Raw genomic sequence first — 17,286 nt, 5'->3', positions numbered from 1 at the left:
ATCTCCCCCAATTTGTGAGAAAATTGTTTATCACAAATTCATGTCTGATAAAAAGACTAACCCTAAGCTAAACTCAAATACATAAAAATTGACAGATTGACAAATAAAATTTTTATTTATGGAGTGTGGTTGCATCAGTTCAAACATTACAAACACTAGGTGAATTTTTCATAGTCTGGTTCTTTCCTAAAGAGGTCCTTTAGATTTACTAGCACTTGGGGTTCTTCAATTATTTATGTCCCTCTTAAGGCTTCTACCATCTTGAGCCATTCATCCAATGAGTAATTGTTGAGGTAACCAACTCTGAACCTTGAAAATCTGCCAACTTGAATGTTTAGAAAATGCCCATCCTTTGAAACTCTACTCATCCCCCTTGCCTTGAGTTTATTTGATCTTTGTTCAAACATTTCCATCTCCTTGGCATACTGCATTTCCTTTTCCTCCTTTTCAGCCTTTATTCTTGCATGTCTTTCATTCCTTTCTCTCAGCCTCTCAGACATCACAACCTTCCACATCCTTGTACTAGTATCCTGTCCTTCATCAAACTAATCATCCTCTTAAATTTTGGGGTTGAAAATGTTTCCATTACTTTCCTGCTAAGCAACATGAAGGAGCCATCCAAATAATAGATTATGACTTCTGCCAAAGAGATAAACCAAACTTTGACAATTTCTTCAGATAATTGTTGGAAATATTCATCATCAGTTATGCTCATGTTTAGAGGTAGAAATTCATCTTGATTGAAGCAGTTCCAGATGACACCGGCATTAGCATGCATTTTCTTTGGTTTTTTCCCAATAGTCTTGAAGTGAGTTTTTGTTGGAGGCTTGCATGAAGGTAGGTTTGTGATTTTCTTTAAAGTGAGATGGCTGGATGTGATTGGTATTTTGAGTACGGAGTTTGCAGTTTGCTTGAATATGAGTTTAGGCTTTTGAGGTTGGATTGGTTGAGAGTTTTCTTGTCTTGACTTGGAGGTTTGAGTAGGTTGGATTTTTGAAACTTTTATTTCTTGGATAGCTTTCTTCTTTGTATCCCTTTCTCCATCTCTCTTCTTCCTCTTTCCATCATCCTTTTTATCTTCCTTACTCTTTCTCTTCTCATACACCTTGCTGCCTGTTACTTTAGAAGATTGACTTGTATTTGAGCAAGAAGATTTGTGTCCATCCTTCTTCTGCTCACCATCATCCAAATCATCTCTGCCTCAAATATCTCCCTAATATCTTTATCATTTCTTCATCTTCTAAAGCCTTGATCTTCTTGTGCTTCAAGTCAGTTTCTATGGTCATTATCATCCTCAAGTTCCCCATAACACTGTTCTTTGGAATCATGAAATATTTGCACCTTTGGGTTGATGAACGGATGTAGGTCACTCCCTTGCTAGGTTGGAGATATGCTTCTCGAAAAGCAGTTATTTGAGCCTTTTTGAGCTCATTTAACAAGAGAGTGTCCTTTGGAATCACCTTATTAACCTTGTTAATTAGGTAGCCCAACTCAGATGCTCTTTTAGATATGAGATAGTTGAGAGACACTTGTATACATCTATCCATACCTGAGTCATTAATGTTTGCAATAATCCTCTTGAAAGTTGTTTACTGTCACTATTATCATCCTTAGAAAGTTGATATTTCTATCCAAAGGCTTTTTATAGGTGAAGAAGTTGTTGGTTAGAGAAACTCTGAGAGTCCTGAGCAATTCATTAAATTATTTATCCAAACAGGGTCCCCCAGCTGCTTTCTGTAGTCTTTCTTCCCCAACATCAACTTGACTTGTTTGGACTATGGCTTGGCTGGATAATTTTAGCAGTCTAGCTTCTATCTCCCCCTTAATCTTGGTAGCAGGCAAGATTAGAGGAGTAGGAATTTCAGGCCTAACTGCTTCTGGTAATACAGGAAGAGGAATTTTCAAAGCACCCATAATAGCTCCCAGAGAGACAGAATTTTATATTTGTAGGTGTTTGTGAGAGTCTACTAGGGACTTGATATCTTGCTGTTGACTCCGCACCAAAGCTGTCAAATGGGAAATTTGAGTTTTCAAAGAGTCATTGGAAGACTGTAGAGATGAGATTTGAGCTTACAGGTTTTGGATTTTTGGCTTTGTTGATGCAGACAAGGGTTATTATGAGCTTGATGCTGCCAAAGGACCAACTGAATTCTGCATAGCATTCTTGACCTCCTCTATGATCAAGGCTAAAGGTTCAAACCTAGCTTTGTAAAGTTAATCCAGCTTGACCTTTGTGTCATTATTTTGAGTGATTTGATTCTGGAACACTTCATGTAGAGCTTTGAAAAATTCCCTTAACTTAGATACATTTTCTTCTACAAGAGTAAGAGGGAGGGCTTGAAGCCTTTCAAAAAATCTGTTAAACTTGGTCTTGATGTCTTGAAATGTTGGCATCAGCTCATCAATTCTATCATTGATCAATTTCTTCACTTCAGTTTGATGTTTGACCAGAGCGTTTTTCATGGCTCTTCCAATATGATGAAAGGCCTTCAATTGTGCTTTGTACACCTCTGTCACAACATCGTATACCTCCTAAGGAGTGAGAACCTTAGCATTAATACCCAAAATGGTGACATATTCCTCTCTAAATTTTTCTAAGGCCTCCTCCATAGTTGTTAGGAAATCCATTGAGAGTCATGCATCAATATCACCATCTGCTTCATCTGTAATTTTTTCCTGCTTCTCCTGAACATCCTCCTTGTAGGAAAGTAGTATGGCTTGATAGTCTTGGTTTGACAAATCTGTAGTGAGGAGTTGTTGGGTAATATTGGCTAGGCATGCAAGCTGCTCAAACAAAAGATCATCAACTGTAGACGGTTGGGCTTGAGCATCTTGCAGCCACTGAGATATGAGGTGAGGAGGTTGTGCAGTAGTGTTTGAAGTAGACGGTATGACTTTTTGGTTTGGGGTGGAGGGGTGGAAAGTGGTAGGTAACCTTGTGACAGGAGTCACAGTTAGGCTCACAGTTGGAACAGTTATTGTGATAATATGTTGTTTGCCAATAATGGGAACCTCCATTTGAATTGGAGGGGATTTGACCAGGTTACTGTCATGTACCATGGCCTCAAACCCTTGTTCTTCTTATAAAAAATTGGCACTTGAATGTGCTATACTTGCCTCCCCAATAGCTGGATCATCGACAATTTTACTCCCAGCTTCAATTGACAATGCAATTTCAGCTAGGGTTTTGAGGGGAGTTCTCCCTACTTGAGGAACCTCCATTTGAATTGGAGAGGATTTAGATAGCTCCCCCTCAGGAGTACTACCCTCAAACCTGTCAATCTGTGAAGATTGTTTAGCATATGAAGGTGCTTGAGTAACATCCACAAAATCTTTAGTTAAAACTGATGAAACCCTTGTGGTTTTGATGGTGTCATCAAGGTCTACCCCGGCTAATAACCTCTCACCATCTCAATTTGGTTACTGGGTGGTGATCACAGTTTCTTGAACTGTGTTACTTGATTTTGGCGATACTTGAGAAGTGGATTCAAACATTTTATTTTATGAAGAAGAAATTTGAGATATAAGAGTTATGATGTTAGCATTGAGTGTTGACAGCTCCCCCTAAATGAATGAGGGAGCTTCAAGTGATGTGCTCTCAGTGTAAGTGCCAACCTTATTTCTTCCTTTATCAACATAAGTGTGTTCAAGTTGGGGTGCAGACTCTTTATAGATTGCACTAGGGAGAGTGCTATGTTCAATAGAGACACCCTATTGAGAGGATGCCTCTAGAGTATGTTTAATTTCCTCTTTTATAAATGCATCCTTTTGGGAGGATACAGAGGTAGCTCCATGAGTGGTCAGCTCAATTTTCTTTTTCTTCTTTAGCTTATTGACCAGGGTAGACTCTAGTTGGATTTGGTCCTCACCACCCTCATTTATAACATTTAAGGGTGCCTGCTTTCTCTTCTTTTCACTCATTTCAACCTTTTGAGTGGATGAAGTGGTTGGTTTCCTAGCTTCTAGTGGTAATGAAGAAAGGGTCTCAGTTGTGGAAGGCCCTTGTTGGTTTTCCTGTGTTTGTACTTCGACAGGTACAGGAGCCATAACTGTATTAGATATGGCACTAGACCTCATGTCAATCATAGGGTATAGGTAGGTCCTAAATCTTTATAACATAAAGTTAGTGATTTTCAGACCTACTGGTACTTATTCTTTGTAATTAGTGAACCAAATAGTATTTTGGACACTTGTTTACAATTGCCTATTTTAGTCCTATCAATATCATTAAGTAAATGTATGTCTGTAACCTTATGATTTAAAGTAGACATAATAAACCTAGGAAAGAAGATTTCCTTACCTCTAGTGGCCAAAGACATTGTGAGCCTTGTGCTGAGTTCTTCCAGGATCAATAGCCCCACAGTAATGTGCCTGTTGTGAGGCATGGAAACATCAGCTTTGGACCACACTGGATATATTATCATACCCAGTCTTCCTATAGGTGAAGGCTCTCACTATTGAGTCTAACAAGAAGGACCATTCCCTCCCTAGATGCATCTTATTCAAGATGGCAAGGTTGATCTTCTCACTGTAATTTATGAAGTCCATAAATTTAGCTAACTCCTGTTGAGTTGGTATCTCCACCATGCTGTCAGTAGGGATTCCCAGTACCTTGTTGACATCATTCTCATCAAATTCCACTTGTTGGCCTTGAATTGAGCATTTTACCACCAAAGACCCAACTTGAGTCTAATGCACAACTGTCCTAACCACAACTGAATTCCAGAAGTCATTGAGAACATCCATTTATAGAATAGGATTAGCAGTCAAAGCACCTACAAAGTAAATCTCAGAAGAAAACTTAACAAAGCTCTTGAAACTGTCAGGAGCTTGGTTAGCATCAGTGAAAGTTAAGTAGTTGGTACCGTCCTTAGGGATAACAGCTCTGAAAATGTTTGAAGCCATTGAAAGTGTTTGAATTTGAGTGGGTAAGAAATTTGAGGGAGAAAGAACTCGAAATGAGATAGAGCGGTTAAGGTTTGCAAAAACTAGGTCAATTGAGATCTCGAAAGCGTAAAGAGGGGTTGTATCGAGAATTCTGGGTATTTATAGAAAAAGGTAAGTGACTTGTCGAGAAGTAGGAATAAACGGTTGGGATTTGCTTATTGAGAAGTCACGTGAATGAATACATACATAAGGAGATGTCACTTTCATGACTCTTGTCGAGAACTAGATAGTGACTTATCGAGATGTCTAATAAATACCCAGTTTGTCATGAATGGACTGAATTTTTCAAATTTTTATTTGAATAACTCAAAATAAAATTACAAAGATTTTGTGTCAAAAGTATTTTACTAAAATAATTTATTAAATTAAATTATTTCAGTTCTAAGTTATTTGAGAAGTCTAAAATGTATACTTGTAGAGAACTCTAGGAATAAATATATGTCGAGATCTCTACAAGACTTATCGAGAAGTCATAACGAGGCTTGTCGAGAAGTCCTTTGAGAAGTCAAGAAAAAGACTTATCAAGAACTTTATCGAGAAGTCTCAAAATGACTTGTCGAGAAGTCATTTAGACTTATCGAGAACTCAATTCTCTGTGTACTTTTATTCTTTTCAGTTTCGTTTTATATTAATTTTACATATTGAAGATGTAAATTAACAGTTAGACAGTTTTTTTAGAATTTGAAAAATTCTAAATTAAAATTTTGAATTTTGAAAAATAAATATATAGAGAATCCTGAAATATTTATAAATCACATTTTAGTTAATTTCCAATTAAATCAAATTAATTTTAATTTATCAGAAATTAATTTGCTGCAACATACTAGTTGAGTTCTTGCCTTTAGGATGAAGAATTTAACATTCCAATTTCACCAACAAGTCTAGTGAAAGTTGCTTCATCCAAAGGTTTAGTGAAAATATCAGCTAATTGTTTTTCTGTTGGAACAAAAATGAGCTCAATAGTACCATTTGCAGCATGTTCTCTAATAAAATGGTACCTTACATCAATGTACTTATTTTTATAATGATTAACTGAATTAGAAACAATAGATATGGCACTAGTATTGTCACACATGATAGGAATTTTGTTCAACACTAGACCATAGTCCATTTTTTAATTTCTAATACAAAGCACTTGAGCATAACAACTTCCTGCAGCTATGTATCCAGCCCTATAGAAGTTGACACAGATTGTTGTTTCTTACTATATCATGATACAAGTCTTTGTCCAAGAAATTGATAGCTTCCACTAGTACTCTTTCTGTCAACCCTGCATCTAGCAAAATCCGCATCTGTGTATCCAACAACTTTAAATCTAGTTCCGTTAGGATACCACAATCCCATGTTTGGTGTTCCTTTTAAGTATCTGAAAATCTTCTTCACAACCATCAAATATGATTCCTTAGGATTGGCTTGAAATCTAGCACACAGACATGTTGCAAACATAATATTTGGTCTACTTACAGTTAAGTACAGCAAAGATCCAATCATTCCTCTATGACCTGAATTGTCTACAATTTTTCCTTTCTTATCTTCATCCAACTTTATAGTTGTAGACATAGATGTTGATGCAGGTTAATAATCAACCATTCCAAATTTCTTCAATAAAACTTTAACATACTTGGTTTGGCTAATGAAGATTTCATCACTTCTTTGGCTGACTTGCAGTCCAAGAAAGTAACTTAATTCTCCCATCATGCTCATCCCATATTCACTCTGCATGAGTCTTGAAATTTTTTTCATTTGTAGAACCAAAAATGATATCATCCATATAGATTTGAACTAGGATCATATCACCACCATGCTGCTTATAGAATAGATTCTTGTCAATTGTTCCTCTAGTGAATCCATGTTTGAGCAAAAATTCTGACAGTGTGTCATACCAAACTCTAGGTGCTTGCTTCAATCCATAGAGAGTCTTTAGTAGTTGATAAACAAAATCAGGAAATTTCTGGATCTTCAAAGCCAGGTGACTGTTGCACATAAACCTCTTCTTCCAACTTGCCATTTAGGAATGCACTTTTTAAATCCATTTGATACACTTTAAAATTTGAGTATGCATCAAATACAATAAAGATCCTTATTACTTCAAGTCTTGCAACTGGAGCAAGAGTTTCATCATAATCAATTCCTTCTTCTTGTGAGTGGTCTTTTGCAACCAACCTTGATTTGTTCTTTGTTACAATTCCATTTTCATCCATTTTATTCATGTACACCCACTTTGTTCCAGTTATGCTTCTGTTCTTTGGGGAAGGAACCAACTTCCAAACTTTGTTTCTATCAAACTGATTCAGCTCTTTTTGCATGGCAGATATCCAGTCAGGATCAAGTAGAGCTTCCTCAATTTTCTTAGGCTCAATTTGTGAAAAAAAGCATGCATGTAGACATTCATTTGCAGTTGCACTTCTAGTCCTCACTCCAACATTTGGATCACCAATAATTGCATATCTTGTGTGACTCATATTCCATTTCCTGGTGTGATTTTGTTGACTTAAATTTTCTGTATTTTCTTCACCATTGACATGATTGTTAGGGCGAAAACACGCGCTAATATTCACGCAAGTATACGCGTTCGCAAGTAATATAGAATACTTTCTAGTTCGTTCCCTCAGAGACTCAGACTAATTTATTGTCTAATTAAACTCACTCACCAATGTATGATTACTTCTCAATGTTAAGATAATAACACTTAAAATTGTTGATCAAATATTAACTATAATTAACTACTTAATTAACCACTTAACTAACACTTCAAATTATCAATAATAAAACACTCATGAGATCACAACTTTATTATTACTTCCTTCTATAGCCATTGTTATTACCTTTAACATGTGACAGTGATGATATTAATCGAATAACACGAAACTGATAAAAGCCAACTTTCATTGTACTAATACCATTCTACCAAACATCCACAATTAAGATAGAAGTTGAATAGTCATCAATTATGTTGAGTTCCTATATGTCTACAGAAATTGACAACACAACGATTTAAGCACAAGTTATTTCTTTTGATTACATAGGGCAAATAAAACTGTTAGAGTTACCCACTAATCATGCTCAGCGTACATGAACCTATGCTAGCATGGCAAGTTCTAAATCTCAAGATCTACCGTCGCTTCACAAGAGATTAACACCCTATCTTATATGTTCGCGACGCACATAAGACGAATACGCACAACCAATACTAGATATCATGCAATCATCACACACTAAAGTATTAAACAATTAACTAAAGAATTCCATAATAAATCCGTTGTAACCCCATGATCACGATTAGCCCATAATAGAACTTATCGCCATCATGGGTTCATATGAAATCATGACAAACAACACAAGAAAATAATAACTACACTAATTATATTAAAACAGAGTACGTCACAAGAGTAAATAAGTCAAAGCAAGAAAACTAGCATCCAATGTTACAACGAAACAAGAATCACAAGAATATATGCTTCCTCTTCGTTGCGGTGTGCTAAATCGGTCTTCTTCCTTATCTCCTTTGCTTCTTACGTAAAACACAATCTAAAACATAATCTCCTTAATACTCTCTGTGAAAACGTCTCAAATCTACCTATATAATAGTCCCATAAAACTCAGATTACATAGAAGTTGGAAGCCAAACAGAAGTAGAAGTCTAAAATAATTTGTATTTTTTCCCGACCCTGCGCGGCCGCTCAGCATATCTGCGCGGGCGCGCAGGCTGCTGCGCGGCCGCTCAGCATTGCTGCGCGGGCGCGCAGGACCCTACTGGAAAAATTCCAAGCTTGCTCCGTTTCTTCGCCGTAATCTGCCCATTCCTTCCTCTCGCAATGGTGAACACATGCCAAGGCTTATTCTTGATGATTCCTCCCCCGAAATGCAACTAATACCCTGAAATGCATAAACACTAGAAAAACGCATCAAATACACAAAATACTTGATTTCAAGACACCAATTTAAGCCATTTTAAGACGTTCTAAGTGGTATAAAATGCCACTTATCACACCCCCAAACTTAAATCGATGCTTGTCCTCAAGCGTCACAGACTCAAAAACAAATAAAAATATGCATGAATGCAATCTATATGAAAATGCAACGATCCCCCTTACTACAATTAACCAACCAAATTGTCACATCTCAACGAATGCAATTAGACAACTAAAGATCAATAAACTCATGCAACCGGACATACAGCCAGAAACGTGGTGTGTGCAAATGCTTAACAAATATGCTTCGGAACTAGACCAATTACTATGACTAGACTATCCTCAAGGCAATCCTACGATTATACAAAGAATAAAAATTCTAGGCACAAAGTGATATACAACACTACAAGAACTCTGGAGCTTACTACAGAATCGTGCTTTTTATTTACAACTCAAATGCTTATTTGACCGTGCAATGAGTGAGGTCCACAAAAGACTTATACAATGGTATCCATGTAACGAGCGTTAGGTTAGCGGATCCCAGACTCTAAAAGCCTTAGGTCACTAGGCACAAAGTCCCCTAAGAACTTAATAACTCGAATACCAAAGAGCCCACTCTTGATCAATTATGCAATATATATATATATATATATATATTTTATAACTTCTGAGCAAGTGGTTTCGCTCCATCTTGCTCAACCCTAGACTACTCGCAACATATGCGAGCCGGCTTCTAGCCATTTGACGCCTAGCCACAACTAGCAACAACTTCCATACTTTTTTCTCCAAAATTTTTTTCTTTTTTTTTTCATGTCTTTATCACTAAGAACCTATAATCGAATTCTAAGCATAATAAGTAGATTGACCTTGAAAACAACCAAATCATAACAACAATCTAGCCCTTACGCACTCTTTAAGACTTAGTGGACTTACAATTATTTCTAGCATGCATATCAACCTACACAACTTAATATCACTTTAATGCTATCACTACACTTGCATCAATATCACAATTCAGTCAATAACTTATTGCAAAAGGGATCATGGTAAATGCATGAGCTATATGACATTCATAAATGTCATAAAAAAAACTAAATGGCATAAATTATGCAACTATATGAACTAAACTATCATGAATATGCAACTACATGACACACACACAATATTCCTTAACTACCACCCCCAAACTAAAAATCTTCACTGTCCTCAGTGAAAGTAGTAGAAAGGAACACAGGGTATACCTACTCGGAGTCATCATCATCATCACCCTCAGCGGGTGGAGTATCAGGCGGTGGGTATGCAGAGTCCTCACCAAAAACTGGCCACTGGATATCAGCTCCAAGGCCTCAAAAAGCAGTCCCTAACGCAAGAGTGAGCTCCTGAGCAAACCTGCTCTGCGTCTCATACATGGCATCCATCCGCCGTGAAAGCCTCCTATACTGGGCATCACCCATCCCAGCACCCTCCTGAGCTCTCGACGAACCAGCCTCACCACGCCCTGGCCTAGCCATAGTAGCACCTCGTGCTGGACGTCCTCCTGGAAGACGATAACCCAGCCCATGCTCCTCAGGCTCACCACCGGTCCACTCCTGCATCCCATTCAGAGTGCCAGAATCTATCGGAGCTGCTGGCAACTGCAACTGCTCATGAGCCGGCCAGTTCACTCCTACTGCTCGGCATAGCTTCGTAATCGTGGATGCATAAGGGATGTTCATATGCTTTGCTCCCCTCAAAAACTTCAGAATTCCTTGGTAGATAAACTCACCAAGGTCCACATAGTACTCATCATGCAGAATTCCCCACAACAACTGTGCTCTCTCAACTGTGACCTCGTGTGCATGTGAAGAAGGCAAAATATTAGCACATATAAATGCATTCCATGCACGGGCATACCTGTTCATGGCGATCGCCGGAAAGTGACGATATTCATTATTGGCTGGACTGCGGTTCCAAACTGTGCCCGGTCGACAGAGAGTCGCACAAATCAAATCCAAGTCAAAATCCTCAGCAGTCTTTTCATTCCAGTTCTCCTCCTCGGGCTTCCTCTCTCGCTGTCCAATCACACGGCGAATCGCCGCAGGATGATAATCAACTGTTAGCCCACGGACTACAGAAAACCCATTCTTCTCAGCCTTCGCATTCGCGTAGAACTCGCGAACAACGCTCATCGGTACTGCTTCGGGTGACTCACAAAAAGCTATCCACCCCTTCTCTGCAATCATGGGCAATAACTCACCATCCCTCCCTGATGGTAAAAACCCCCTCTCTTTCAGAATCGGCTTCCCCAACAGCCTAGTGTACTCCTCCTCCGCAGCTTTGTCAGTTAACCGAGGTCTTGCAGCAGTACCCCTCGATGAATCAGTAGTAGGAACTGTGCTGCTGCTGTCAATAGTGCGTGCTCTCTTGGGTGCCATTGATTCGTGAATAAAAGTGTGTAAGAACTGATTTTTGATGTTTGTGAGAGGGTTTAAGTGTAGGAAGTTTTGTGAGAGATATGTAGGATAGGTGTATGTATATATATAGGGTGTGGATTAGATTAGGGTTTGGGAATTAAGGGATAAAATGATGGGGTAGTGGGAATAATTCGTGGGTTTATGGGCTACAACTGTTTTTGTGTTTTATTTTATTTTATTTTATTTTTTTTTTCTGAACTGTAAAAAATTTTCTGGGACTCGACCCCTGCGCGGCCGCTCAGCATAGCTGCTCGGGCGCGCAGAGGGTCTCTGGAATTTTTTTTTTTTCAGCCCCTGTTTTCTGATTTTTTTGTGTTTTTGGATAGGTTATTAACTTCTAAGGGTTCCTGTAACAACAATTCATGGGTTGCCTCCCACGCAGCGCTTCTTTTTCGTCATTAGCTTGATGTTCCGTACCTTTCTCAAGTAGTCAACAAAATGGCACTAACCACCTCTCGATTTGCCATGTCCCCATAGTAGTGCTTCAACCGTTGACCGTTAACCTTGAATGCTTGGTCCGAATCATTCTCAAAAATTTCCACCGCTCTATGTGGAAACACAGTTTTGACAATAAAAGGTCCAGACCATCTTGATTTCAATTTCCCAGGAAAAAGTCGGAGCCGAGAGTTGAATAACAGAACTTGTTGCCCTGGCACAAATAACTTAGGATGTAGCTTCCTATCGTGCCACCTCTTCACCTTTTCCTTATACATTTTGTTATTCTCGTACGCTTGAAGTCGAAATTCATCAAGTTCATTAAGCTGAAGCATTCTTTTCTTACCAGCTGCATCTAAATCCAGGTTCAATTTCTTCAATGCCCAGTAGGCTTTATGCTCAAGCTCCGCCGGTAGATGACATCCCTTACCGTACACCAACTGAAACGGTGACATCCCAAGTGGAGTTTTTTATGCTGTTCTGTAAGCCCAAACAGCTTCATCGAGCTTTAAAGACCAATCCTTCCTTGACGGACAAACAACCTTCTCTAGAATACACTTTATCTCTCTGTTAGACACTTCCGCTTGACCATTTGTTTGCGGATGATAGGCAGTAGCTACTCGATGATTCACATTATAACGCTGCATCATAGAAGTGAACTTACGGTTGCAAAAATGCGATCCTTCATCACTTATGATTACCCGAGGCGTTCCAAACCTTGTGAAAATTTGCTTATGAAGAAAATTTAGTACTACCTTTGCATCATTTGTCGGTAAAGCTTTAACTTCGACCCATTTTGAGACATAATCGACTGCCAGCAAGATGTACTGATTATTACAAGACGAGATAAAAGGCCCCATGAAATCGATTCCCCACACATCAAAGACCTCGACTTCAAGCATCACATTTAATGGCATCTCATCCTTTCTTGACAAATTTCCCACTCTTTGGCAACGATCACACCTTAAAACAAACTGATGAGCATCCTTGAACAAAGTAGGCCAGAAAAAACCTGCTTGCAGAATACGAGCTGCCGTCTTCTCACCTCCATAGTGTCCACCATAAACCGTGGAATGGCAGTCTCATAATATCCCCTCCGTCTCACAGAACGGGATACATCTCCTGATGATCTGGTCAGCTCCCTGTCTAAACAAATATGGTTCATCCCACATATACCACTTCACCTCATGCAGAAACTTCTTCTTTTGAGCGGATGTCAAATTAAGAGGCGTTATATTGCTGACGAGATAGTTTACAATATCTGCAAACCATGGTTCTTCCTCCTGAATTGCAAACAACTGCTCATCCGGAAAAGATTCATTGATTAATGTCCTATCTTGTGAAGTAGAATCGGGATTCTCCAACCTAGAGAGATGGTCAGCTACTTGATTCTCAGTACCTTTTCTATCTTTGATCTCTAACTCAAATTCCTGAAGTAAAAGCACCCAACGAATGAGTCTCGGCTTTGAATCCTTCTTAGAAACCAGATAGCGAATAGCTGCATGATCAGTGAATACTGTTACTTTCGTACCAAGCAGATAAGATCGAAATTTCTCAAAGCCAAAGATTATAGCCAAAAGCTCCTTCTCAGTAGTGGTGTAGTTCAATTGGGCCCCATTTAAAGTCTTACTCGCATAGTAGACCACATGGAAGATATTTTTCTTGCGCTGTCCCAGAACTGTACCTACCGCATAATCACTCGCATCACACATCATCTCAAACGGTTCTGTCCAATCTGGTGCTGTAATAACTGGTGCAGTGATCAAACTCTTCTTGACAGTCTCGAATGCTGCCAAACATTCATCATCGAATTTGAAAGGCACATCTTTCTCAAGCAAATTGCACAACGGCTTAGATATCTTTGAAAAGTCCTTGATTAATCGCCGATAAAAACCCGCATGACCAAGAAAACTACGGATTCCTTTCACAGAATTGGGTGGGGGAAGATTTTCAATGACTCCCACCTTGGCCTTGTCCACCTCCAGACCCTTGCTAGAGACCTTATGCCCAAGGATAATGCCTTCACGCACCATAAAATGACATTTCTCCCAATTAAGCACCAAATTAGTTTCCACGCATCTTTTGAGTACGGCGCACAGATTATTCAAACATTCATCATATGAGTGTCCAAAGACAGAGAAGTCATCCATGAACACTTCGACGTTATTTCCAATCATGTCAGAGAATATAGCCATCATACATCTCTGAAAGGTGGCAGGGGCGCCACATAACCCAAACGAAACTCTACGAAAAGCAAATGTGCCAAATGGATAAGTGAAGGTAGTCTTTTCCTGATCCTCTGGTGCAATACAAATTTGATTATACCCGGAATAAGCATCCAGAAGACAAAAATACTCATGTCCCGCCAATCTGTCAAGCATTTGATCAATAAATGGAAGAGGAAAGTGATCCTTCCTTGTGGCTTTGTTCAATTTCCTATAATCCATGCATACTCTCCATCCTGTAACTGTTCGAGTAGGGATGAGCTCATTCTTTTCATTTGCGACCACAGTGATACCTCATTTCTTAGGTACACATTGTACGGGGCTCACCCACGAGCTGTCAGAAATAGGATAAATGATGCCTGCATCTAGCCATTTCAGAATTTCTTTCTTTACCACCTCCTTCATGATCGGGTTCAGTCTTCGCTGCTGTTCCACAGTTGGCTTACTACCTTCCTCTAACAGAATTTTATGCATACAATATGAAGGACTTATCCCCTTGATGTCTGCTATGGTCCATCCTATAGCCGATTTGAATTCTCTCAAAATCCTTAAGAGCTTGTCTTCCTCACTACCTGAAAGGTCAGCTGAAATAATAACAGGTAACGTAGATGAATCACCTAAAAAAGCATACCTCAAGTGTTCAGGTAATGGTTTGAGCTCCAAGGTAGGTGCTTCCTCTATTGATGGTTTGAGCTTCCCTTCAGCGTTCTTGAGGTCAGAAGTACCAAGAGATTCAAATGGTATGTCCAGCTTTCGCTTCCAGGGAGAAGCGTTCAGATATTGTAATTGCTCGTTGCTATCTTCATCATCACTGTCAAATTCCCCCACTAAGGCCTTTTCCAATGCATCAGACATTAGCATGTGCTCGAGTTCCGAAGTAACCGCGGAATCAATCACATCCACTTTTAAGCACTCCTCATCTTCTGTAGGGAATTTCATTGCCTTGAATACGTTGAAGGTCACATCCTGATCTTGGACCCGCATAGTAAGTTCCCCTTTTTGCACATCTATCAAGGTACGGCCGGTAGCCAAGAAAGGCCTCCCCAAGATTATGGGAATCTTCTTATCTTCCTCAAAATCCAGAATAACGAAATCTGCAGGAAAGAAGAGCTTATCCACCTTGACGAGCACATCCTCAACTATGCCCCTTGGGTAAGTAATGGAACGGTCAGCCAATTGTAGCGACATGTATGTGGGTTTTGGATCAGGCAGATCCAGCTTTTTAAAGATCGACAAAGGCATTAGATTAATGCTTGCTCCCAAATCACAAAGGCACTTGGCAAAAGTTAGATTGCCAATGGTGCAAGGAATGGTGAAGCTTCCTGGATCTTTCAGTTTTGGCGGTAACTTTTGCTGCAGAACAGCGCTGCATTCTTCCGTGAGAGCAACAGTTTCAAGGTCATCCAGTTTCACCTTCCTTGAAAGAATAGTCTTCATGAACTTCGCATAACTAGGCATTTGTTCCAGAGCCTCAGCGAAAGGTATATTGATGTGAAGTTTCTTGAACACCTCCAGAAACTTCCCAAACTGTCTATCCAGCTTTTGTTGCTGCAATCTCTTAGGAAAAGGTGGTGGAGGATAGAGCTGTTTCTCCCCTGTATTAGCATCAGGCAGAGTGTGTTCAACAGTAGTCTTCCTTGGTTCCGCCGGTTTCTCCTTTTGCTTAGATTCTTCATCTCTAACTTCAGCTTCGACTTCTTTTGCCTTTTCAGCATCAGCTACTTTTCCAGACCTTAAGGTAATAGCCTTGACTTGCTCTTTAGCTTCCTTCCTGCCTGGTACTTCTGTGTCACTGGGAAGAGTGTCAGGTTGACGATTGAGCACTGCATTGGCTAATTGACCGATTTGATTTTCCAAGGTCTTGATAGAAACTGCCTGACTCTTGCACAACAGCTTAAGTTCCTCAAAATCAGCACTAGTAGGTGCAGCTGCACTTCCCTGTTGAGGATATGATTGCCTTGTAGCATACTGCTGTGGTTGCTGGAATCCAGGTGGGTTAAACTGTTTACTCACTCCTTGCTGATATGTTGGCTGAATCGCATTCTGATTATTCCCCAAGCTGAAATTTGGATGAATTCTGTTATTAGGATGATAGGTCGCTGGCACAGGCTGCTGTTGTCGCTGATAATTATTCACATACTGAACAGATTCATTGACAAGAGAACACTGATCCGTAGCATGAGAACCTGCACAAAGCTCACAAACCATAGCTATTTGATTAACTCCATACGTAGCCAGAGAATTGACCTTCATTGATAGCGCTTGGAGCTGGGCTGTAATAGCGGTGGCTGCATCAACTTCTAGAATACCTGCTACCTTGCCTGACGTCATCCTTTGAGTTGGGTTTTGATGCTCATTTGTAGTCATCGTCTCTATAAGATTATACACCTCAGTATAGCTTTTAGCCCATAAGGCGCCTCCAGCTGCTGCATCGAGCATTGGCCGAGATTGGGCCCCCAAACCATTATAGAAACCAGTGATCACCATCCAATCCGGCATTCCATGATGTGGACATTTTCTCAACATTTCCTTGTAGCGTTCCCAAGCCTCGCACATAGATTCTGTAGGTTGCTGCGCAAACTGAGTAAGAGCACTCCTCATAGCAGCAGTCTTTGCCATTGGATAAAACTTCACCAGAAACTTTTGCGCAAGATCTTGCCACGTAGTGATGGACCCAGCTGGTTCAGAATGTAACCAGTCTTTAGCCTTATCCCTCAGTGAGAATGGGAAAAGCCTCAACTTGATAGCCTCATCAGTCACGCCATTATACTTAAAAGTACTGCAGATCTCGACAAAATTTCTTATGTGCATGTTGGGGTCTTCAGTTGCCGCTCCTCCAAAAGAAACAGAATTCTGCACCATCTGAATAGTGCCCGGCTTGATTTCAAAGGTGTTAGCTTGAATAGCCGGATGAAGGATGCTTGACTGAATGTCATCAATTTTAGGCCGAGAAAAATCCATAAGAGCTGGATCAGCTTGAACAATACGATCTCCCATGTTTACTAGTTCTTTCTGCTCAGTTCCTGAATCCGAATCCTCAAAATCTAACTTCTCCGGAATATCAAGAACTTCGACTGTCTCCTCAGCTGTATCTAAAGTCCTCTTGCGAGCACGAGAACGAGTTTGCATAAACGCTTGCTAAAGTACCTGAAACACAACCGAAAAGAGTAAGTAACTACTACGTCCTAATCACTGAGTCCTAATGACCAATGATGGTAAGCACATAAACTAAACAAATACGCCGAGTCCCCGGCAGCGGCGCCAAAAACTTGTTAGGGCGAAAACACGCGCTAATATTCACGCAAGTATACGCGT

At 39.8% G+C, this 17,286-nt stretch overlaps 1 non-coding gene across 1 annotated transcript; it reads left to right on the top strand.

Annotated features, from left to right (window-relative positions):
- The first annotated feature begins 16,468 nt into the window (after positions 1–16,468).
- Positions 16,469–16,575, top strand: LOC141715701 (small nucleolar RNA R71). Its single transcript, XR_012572453.1, has one exon. It is a non-coding gene; the product is annotated as a small nucleolar RNA R71 (small nucleolar RNA).
- The last annotated feature ends 711 nt before the right edge of the window (positions 16,576–17,286 follow it).

Source organism: Apium graveolens, chromosome 3, assembly GCF_009905375.1.
Source record: "Apium graveolens cultivar Ventura chromosome 3, ASM990537v1, whole genome shotgun sequence".
Taxonomy (NCBI): Eukaryota; Viridiplantae; Streptophyta; class Magnoliopsida; order Apiales; family Apiaceae; genus Apium; species Apium graveolens.
This window is presented reverse-complemented; position numbering and strand designations above follow the sequence as displayed.